Consider the following 8,979-nt stretch of genomic DNA (forward strand, 5'->3'; position numbering starts at 1 on the left):
AGCATAAAAAGATGTTATGCTACTTTCAAAACAAACTCTGCCTTCTCTGGGAAGACAAAGGGTCCTAGAAAAGGCCATTAAAACTGGAAATGATTACTATACATCTCAGGGAGGAAAGGTGACAATGTCAGGAAGAAGCTGGGATATCCCTAATGGTGACCAAGCCATCCAAGTCACAGAATCACATTGGAACACTGACAGGGAGAGGGATGACTGGGACAGACATCACTTCTTGTACTGTGAAATGGAAAAACTAAAAAGGGCTCAAATCAAACCTTTCAATTATGCCCAGCTGGCCACTGTGATTCAGAGGGGAAAGGACCTTCTCCTTCTTCCCCTTCTTCTACTTCTCCTGTTTCTGCTCAGTCCAGTCTTGGACTGGAACCTTCAGGACTGTGAGCTAAATAAACATTTTCTCTTAATAAGTTAATTATTTCAGGAATTTCATTAGAGAGACAGCTAACTAACAGAATCCAATTCTTTCTTCAACCTAGTGTTCTTTAGCACTGCACTCTAGCCACCTAAACTTCTCATGGATGGTTTGTACTCTTATATAACCCTTTTTTTAAACTTATCGCTCCTTTTTTTTTTTTAAGAAAAAGTTTTAGTTGTAGATGGATATAATACATCTATCTATCTATCTAAAACTATTAATCTATCTATCTACATGTGATGCTGAGGATCCAACCCAGTGCCTCACACCTGCCAGGCAAGCACTTTACCACTGAGCCAACCCAACCCTTATATGATCTTAAGTAAACTAGTGAAGGCATTGTTTCTGTGGGTTTTGTGGGATCCTGGTGTTCAAAGAAGCTCAAACAAAGCAGGATATGTTTTTTTCTGTCATTTCTTGTTAATAGCTAGTTAATTGCTTTTGAGTAGAGTCTAAATAGTGTGGGGGTTTTGTCATGGACATTTGACATGAAAATCTGTATTGACAGAAATTTGATAATGAAGTTTGTGTGAGCTAAATCCAGAACTTTTGGTCCCAGCATTGTCTATAACTATTCTTTATGCAATCAGTACCTTTATGACTGCATAACAGCTTCTAGAATGAGAATCTTGGATATAAGTAAACCTAGAACCACTCCTCCTTTACCTTCTGCACACAGAGTTACCTAGGAGGATAAGAGGATAATTTTAAACCGGGCAAGCATCTTTTGTTGTGGAAGGCATTTGAGGCTATTTTTTTCTTTCTTTTTCTTTTTTTCAAAAATTTTGTTCTAATTAGTGAGGTTATTTTTTATAACCTTTCATCTCCAACTCCTTTCTTGCTTCCCCTTCCCTTGCCTAGCCCTTACCTGTCCTAAGCCTGCCAGTGGTACCCACAGGCATTTATTAGCTTTACTAGTTGAGTAGATTTAGGAGTTTTTCTTCTGTTAAATCATCAAAAGACATGAAGAGCAAAATAGACTTCTCCAAAGAGAAGAGGTCCCAGGGTTGGGTGTCCCATAAGAAAGTACTGACTGACTTGTTCTTTTCATTGAAGAACCTTGCACATACCATGCATATACCTCACTTGGAGATAGGCAACAAAGAAGTCACCTCCCATACTGGGAACTCTGGACCACAATGTAGAAACTCCATAGCTTCCTGTGCAGATGAGCAGCCTCATATCGGAAACTACAGACTGTTTGAAAATGATCAGCAAGAGGAATTTTGCAAAAGTGAAATTGGCATGACACATCCTCACAGGCAGAGGGTTGCAATAAAAATAATTGATAAAACTCAGTTCAATTCAACAAGTCTACAAAACCTCTTCAGATAAGTAAGAACAATGAAGATTTTAAATCGTCTAGATATAGTGAAATTGTTCAAAGTCATTGAAACTGAAAAAACAATCTTCTTAATCACGGAGTATGCAAGTGGAGGTGAAGTATTTGACTATTTGGTTGCACATGGAAGAATGAAGGAAGAAGAAGTAAGAGCTAAATTTAGACGTATGGTGTCTGCAGCACAGTACTGCCACCAAAAGCAGGTCATTCACAGGGACCTCAAGGCTGAAAATCTGTTGTTAGATGCGGATATGAATGTTAAAATAGTATATTTTGGTATTACCAATGAGTTTACTCTTGGCAGTAAACTAAACATGATTTGTGGTGGTCCTCCATATGCAGTCCCAGAGATCTCCCAGGGCAAGAAGTCTGATAGGCCAGAAGTCGACACACGGAGTCTTGGCATTATGGTGTACACCCTGGTCAGCGGGTTGCTTCCCTGTGACTGGCAAAATCTGAAGGAATTAGAGAGTGTTACAAGGGAAATACAGAATCCCTTTCTACATGTCCACTGACTGTGAAAACCTTCTCAAACGCTTCCTGGTGCTAAATCCAATTAGGCCAGGAACTCTAGAGGAAATCATGAAGGACAGGTGGGTCAAACACTTTGTTGAACCAGAGCTAGACATATCCAGATCTAGCAGAAACCTTTCATTTGCTAAGATGCAGCCAAGCAGCGACCTCAGTCACAGCATCGGCCAGTCTTCTCACCACAAAGTGTTTCTTCAAGCCAGGAGCCCAGACGGTGCAGTGACCATGCTGGACCAGCTATTCCTTTAGTTGTGGCATATCCGAAGAGGAGTCAGAGCAGCACTGCAGACAGTGACCTCCAAGAAGATGGAATTCCCTCCTGGAAATCAGGTGGCAGTGTGGTGGGAGGAAAGGGAATTGCTCCAGTCAGTCCCATGCATGGGAACACAAGTAATCCCAACAAGGCAAATATTCCTGAACCCAAGAAAAGCCCCGCTGTCCCCAGCAGCAGCACTGCATCTGGAGGGATGACACCGAGGAGTACCACAGCGGACAGACATTCAGCGATCCAGAATGGCAAGGAGAACAGCACCATTCCGGATCAGACAACTCCAGTTGCTCAACCCACAGGGTTAGCAGTTGTCGCCACGCTGGGCAGAATCCATCTCCTAAGGGACACTTTCCACCGCCCGGCGGAACGGCGAACCGCAACATCCAACGGCCCTCCTGCCTCGCGCAGCCTGTCCCACGAAGCTACGCCACTGTCCCAGAAGCAGAGGTTCCACTAATCGTTTTAGTGAATTTTTTAAATATTTATTTTTTAGTTGCAGGTGAACACAATATTTTTATTTCATTTTTATGTGGTGCTGAGGATCGAACCCAGTGCCTTATGCATGCTAGCCAAGTGCTCGACTACTGAGCCACAATCCCAGCCCCTCTTTTTAGTAAATTAACTTCAAAACTCACAAGTTGCAACGTCTCTGTTGAGCAAAAGGACAAGGAAAAAAAAAAAAAGCAAAACCTCACTCCCTGCACTTCACCTGGAGCATAGAAACCACTAGTTCCACGGATCCCAGTGACACGATGCGGGAAATCTGCGAAGTACTGGACCCCAACAGCTGCGACTACGAGGGGAGGGGAGGGAGCGCTTCCTGCTCTGAGTCCTTGGCGACCGGCATGCACAGAACCTGGTGCAGTGGGAGAACCTGGTCCGGTTCAAGCAGAAATCGGAGACATCCAGGGCTTTCAAAAATATTGCTTCCAAAATTGCCAATAACTGAAGCTGTAACTCAGTCATTATAGTGTAAATTAACTAGCACTTTAGTGGATTCTTGAACACTGATGGAAAATATAGAATGATATTTAGGCAAATAAGTCTGCATCTTCTAAATAATGACAATGAAGTCTGAGGACAAGCGCATGCCTGGGAGCGGAAGCTGGCCTTTTCTAGGAATGCACGGGTAACCCTGTGCCTCTGTCTTGTTTCCATTGCCCTAGAATCAGCCTGTAACACCACCTGCACGTGTCTCCTTGATGTTGTGAGTGGAAGGTGTGTGTGTGCAAGGAGCATGTGTGGAAACATCTCACACTGGCAGCCAGAGTGGTTACTAGTACCTCTGTGGGAGATCATTTGGTGCTGAGACATTACAGTTACCTAGGAGGAAGATACTGAATTACTGCTGAGTTGAGCTTAAGACTCGTTGATAATTAATATAGGTTTATAGGTTTTTTTGTCTTGTTTGTTTTGCAGGGTTTTTTAAAGTGTAAAATGTTTATAGTTGTGAACATTGCTTGTGTGTTTTTCTTTTTTTTTTTTTAATTGATTTTTTTAAGAGAGAGAGAAATTTTTAATATTTATTTTTTAGTTTTCGGTGGACACAACATCTTTATTTTATTTTTATGTGGTGCTGAGGATCGAATCCAGCGCCTTGCGCATGCTCAGGCGAGCACGCTACCGCTTGAGCCACATCCCTAGCCCTGATTTTATTTTTTTAAATACATGACAGTGGAATGCTTTACAATTCTTATCACACATATAGAGCACATTTTTTCATATCTTTATATACAAAGTATGTTCACGCCAATTCATGTCTTTATACATGTACTTTTTTTTTTTTTGCATTACTTGTGTTTTTCTAAGTAGATTCACAAGATGATTAAAAATTCACTTTTTCTCAGTAAAAAAAGAAAAGGAGACACTGGAAACCTTTTAACAGAAGCTCCAGTAGGCCATTACCAAAAACTTATTAAGCCAGGGTCACAGATGGAGGAAATCAATTTTAGAGACAAATTTTCAACCCAATCTACTTCAGACATACAAAGGAAGCTCTCAAAACCGGTTGTGGAACCAGGAAAAACTTTGGACCAGTTGGTTCAGGCTGCTACAACAGTCTTCTATAGTGGGGACCCAAAAAAGGACAAAAAAGAAGGACAAAGGACTTGAAGAATTGGTGGTGGCCACAGGAGCAGGTGCTCAGTTTTACCCTCCACTTCCAGCTTCTCATGTGGGAAAGAAGGCCATTTTAAAAAGGACTGTCCCCAGAGGCATCAGTCACCTCTTAGGCTTCCTCTCAGGCCTTTTCAGCTGTGTCAGGGATGCCATTGAAAGGCTAGATGTCCTTGGAACCTGATAGGATTGAGACCATTGCCTACCAGTCACTAATGATGTTTCCCAGGGGTTTCCCGTGCCTGAAGCACAACTTGAGGAGCCCCAGGTAAACTAGATTGTGAACAGGCGCCAGATAAACTTTGTTTTCAACATGGGAATCTCATTCTCAGTCCTGTCCTTCTCTCCTGGACCCTGGTCCCAAGATAAAGTAATTGGGGCCTACTGGGCTGGCCCCTTAAGCAATATTTTCCTAGAATTCTTGCTAGTTCATGGGATGACTTCTACTTCTGTCACTCCTTTCTCATTATGCCAGATACCCTAACCACTATCTTAGGAAGAGACCTATATCTCAATTAAGTTTCAAGTTGTTGCCTCCTGGGGAATATAGCTGCCTACCTTTAATAGAGACAGAAGTGATCCCCACAGTTTGGTCGGATAACAATACAGTGGGAAAGGCATGGACTGCAACACCTGTTGAGATTCATCTTAAGGATCTTTCCTATTTTCCTCACCAAAAACATTATCCCTTAAAACCTGAAGCTAGGAAAGGACTGATACCTATTATACTGAGTTTAAAATAGCAGGGACTTTTGGCAGAGTGCTCTAGGCCTTATAATACTCCTCTACTGGGGAAAGGGGGATGGGGGTTTAAGGAGAATTTGGAGAAGGGAGGAGATAGAAAAAGGAAGGCCCCAAATCTATGAAAAATAAGTCAGTACTTTACTATGGGATTCCTGGCTCCCAGGCCCCTTCTCTTTGGAGAAATCTGTTACTTTTTCTCTTGCCGTAAACTTGCTGCTTGCTTGCTATCTTTTTGTCCTATTCTTTAATTCTTTGCTGAGCAGAGACAATGAACCTGAGCCCCCTTGATGGTAACACTTCAGCGATTCTTAATCACAAGAATTCGGCTCTCTGCAGCACAAACTCTTCACAAACAAGCTGCCAAGTTTTGGTCAATGTATACATTTTTTTTTTTATAAAGATGAGAGAATTTTATGGTTACAATGATTTCTGGTCCTGAAGTTGAACAGGTCCCATAGGGACAGCATTTAACAGGATACAACTCACTGCAGAGAGCAACAAGGAGACAGAATAGTATGTCAGTGCCTGGGATAGAACACTTCCTAGTCACAGAAGATCTTTGTTTTAGAAGCATATAAAAAAGTGTGACCAGGTCTGCAAACAGTGTTTCTTCAATGGCAATACCGTTCTGCAGAGTGGCCAAGTGAAGGCTGCAATAACTGAGAGGTTTTATAGACACTATAAAAGTTGTTAAACTCAGGAGCAATTCTAATAATTTATTGCTGGCTGCTTCTTCAGTTCCAGCCCAAATTGTACACAGATAATTATAACAGAGAGGATGTAACAAAATGCCAGATTGAGGAGCAGAGTAGGCCTATTATCACTAAGGCACAAAGGGCAGGGAGGGGAGATCAAGGAAGTGATCAAGGTGGGCAAAGGCCATTGCAGGCTGAGAAAATAGTCCTTGGGTGGCAGAAACGTCTAATTATCCCCCTTTCATGAATACTGAGTATTTGGGTTGAGCTGGAGTTCATACATTTAGTCTCTTTGCAGTGAGGTATGGGCGTGGAACTGGGTTCAAACCCTCAGAGAGAGCAGCAACTATGTGTGAAACTTCCAAGTCTTCTCCTTAGGGACAAACCCAGTTGTCTCTTTTGGCCAGACATGAAGGCAAGCCCATTTCAACCCTGTAGATGAAGACTATACCCCAGGAGACAGCAAAGTAACAAGACGTTAGGAACCTGGTTCTCCAAATGACTGGGTGGAGCAGCGCTGCTCTGCCAGCTCTGTACACTCCCCTATGGATGATCCAGGACAGAATAATAAACTCCAAGTTAGGCTCTCTATTTTTTTTTGTCCCTTTGTTACTTAGCCTGAAGTCCAACATAATTTCAAAGGCATGGTGATGTGAACCAGCACAGTAGGTTCAGGGGAATCCTTGTGAATGGGTTGGGGAGAGGCGGGAGGTGGGGCTGGAAAGGCCAGAGGGGCAGGAATCAGAGAGTCTTTGTGTGTGTGCAGGGAATTCTTGGTAGGATTTGGTTATTGACAAGAATGACCTTAATGGGCTGTAGAGAGGCAGCCTCTGTCTTAACAAGGCTGAAATAAGATCTGTCCTCTTACTTTCTATATAGTCCAGCCTCCAAACCAACCAGCAGACAGTAATTAAAACATGGCCCTCTAACTGCCTTGGTCCTGAATTAGTGGCCCTGCATTGTGACGCACTGTAGCTTGGCTCCACCTCCCATCTTTTAGTCCGTGGCCATGGTTTTTGGTTAGATGTGCTTCCTCACCCAGCTGTCTTCAGTCATCATTCAGCCTGTCCACCCTGCCCTCTATCTCAGCACAGGGTTGAGGAGCACTCCCACTGGGTCGCCACAGACCCTCCATCACAATTTGGTGGCGTTCTTCAGAAATTTATAACCTTCTGGTCAAAGATGACAGGTATTCTTTTTCCAGGAAAAGTTAATGGGAGAGTGTTTCCATCCATGCTGATTTTACTGTTGTTTTGTTAACTAAGTCCCCTATTTTCATTTTTTTATTGGTATGGTTGACAATTTGGAAAATAACTTATTTAAAGAAAATAAGGATGTTTAAACCCCATTTTCAATAATTAAGAAGGCTGTAATTATTTTTTCAACTTTTCTATTAAACTCTTTCCCCACCCCAGTTTTAAGAATCTCCCACATACAATTAGAACTTTTTTCCTTGGTGATGTCAAGTGTTAGCTCTCTATGCTTCCACAGACAAAGCCGAACAGACTCTGCAGCCCCATGCCACTGGTTGCTAAATCCATCTTCCCTTCCAGATTCTCTTCCTACCCTTCTCCAACCTCCTGTGAGCCTTGGGAGGCTGACCTGTGAACTGCAAAAACAGGTTCTTGGGGGTAGGAAGGATAGTAGAATGAATCGGATTATTATCCTATATGCATATATGATTACACGACCAATATAACTCAACATTATGTACAGCCTGAAGAATGAGAAGTTATACTGTATTTATGCAGTATGTGTATAACTACTGTCATGTTTAACTAATTAGAACAAATTAAAAAATAGGCTCTTGGCTGCCTACCTTCTGGTGGATTCAGTCAATGGGAGAACCCATAGGAGACCAGAGGGTACAGGAAAGGAAGGGCAGAAAATTTGTCCCTATAGCTACTAGGTTGCTGAGTGTTGTTCTGCAAGGTGCTGAGTGTTGGCTGCGGAGTCAGAAGCCTCCGTCTTTCAAAGGTTTCAGCTCCTCTGAGAGGTGGCTATGCCAGGTCTCCACACAGCTCTTCTCTGGGCATAGGTTCTGCAACGGCTCCTCCACACCCACTGTGCTGACAGCACTGGCTCCCCATGCTGCTAGCCGTGGAGAGCTGCACCTTCTTTTCTTGATTTCTTGAACTCTGCCCCTCATCTTTGTAAATGGCCCCTTGTAGAGCTGTCCTCAGTTGTCTACTCTCATTATGCTGTTTCTGTTTCCTGCTGGGAAATTGACTGACAAGGGATGAGGCTAGACTTGGGCATCATGTACCACAGGGACACTGAAAGGCAGCTGATTCTAACCTGCACTCCAAACTTCACCTCAGATGTTGTAGTCATTTCTTCAGGATAGAGAACTAGTTAATCCAGACTTTACTGGATTTTACTCTTAGCCTAGGGTCTAGAAAGGACTCTGCCACAGGCACAGAGAACCAGTGTCTCTCTTCCCTGTAGCACTCTTCTCCCAACGAACTTTACTCTTTTTCTGTTTCTCTCTGTGTGTGTGTGTGTGTGTGTGTGTGTGTGTGTTATAGCTACACACCTGTGTGCATGTGAATAAATAATTCTTTTTATCTGAACCAAAGGAAAGTTACATTATGGCACTTAACCTTTAAATACTTCCATGTGTGATCCTAAGAACAGGAATATTCTCTTACATAACTATGGTACAATTATCAACTGTAAATTTACATTGACAAAATACTCTTATCTAATCTGGCATCCCTACTCCAATTTTGTCTGCTGATTTAATAATGTTCTCCATGGTACTTCTTTCTCCTCTAGTACAGGATTCAGTCTAGGGTCAGCAATAGCATTTAGTTATTATGCTCTTTTGGTCTCCTTTAATCTGAAA

The 8,979-nt window shown here is 42.6% G+C and overlaps 1 pseudogene; it reads left to right on the top strand.

Annotated features, from left to right (window-relative positions):
- Positions 1 to 1,762: 1,762 nt before the first annotated feature.
- LOC114085462 (MAP/microtubule affinity-regulating kinase 3-like) lies at positions 1,763 to 3,526 on the top strand (annotated as a pseudogene).
- The last annotated feature ends 5,453 nt before the right edge of the window (positions 3,527 to 8,979 follow it).

This window comes from Marmota flaviventris, chromosome 7, assembly GCF_047511675.1.
Source record: "Marmota flaviventris isolate mMarFla1 chromosome 7, mMarFla1.hap1, whole genome shotgun sequence".
Lineage (NCBI taxonomy): Eukaryota > Metazoa > Chordata > Mammalia > Rodentia > Sciuridae > Marmota > Marmota flaviventris.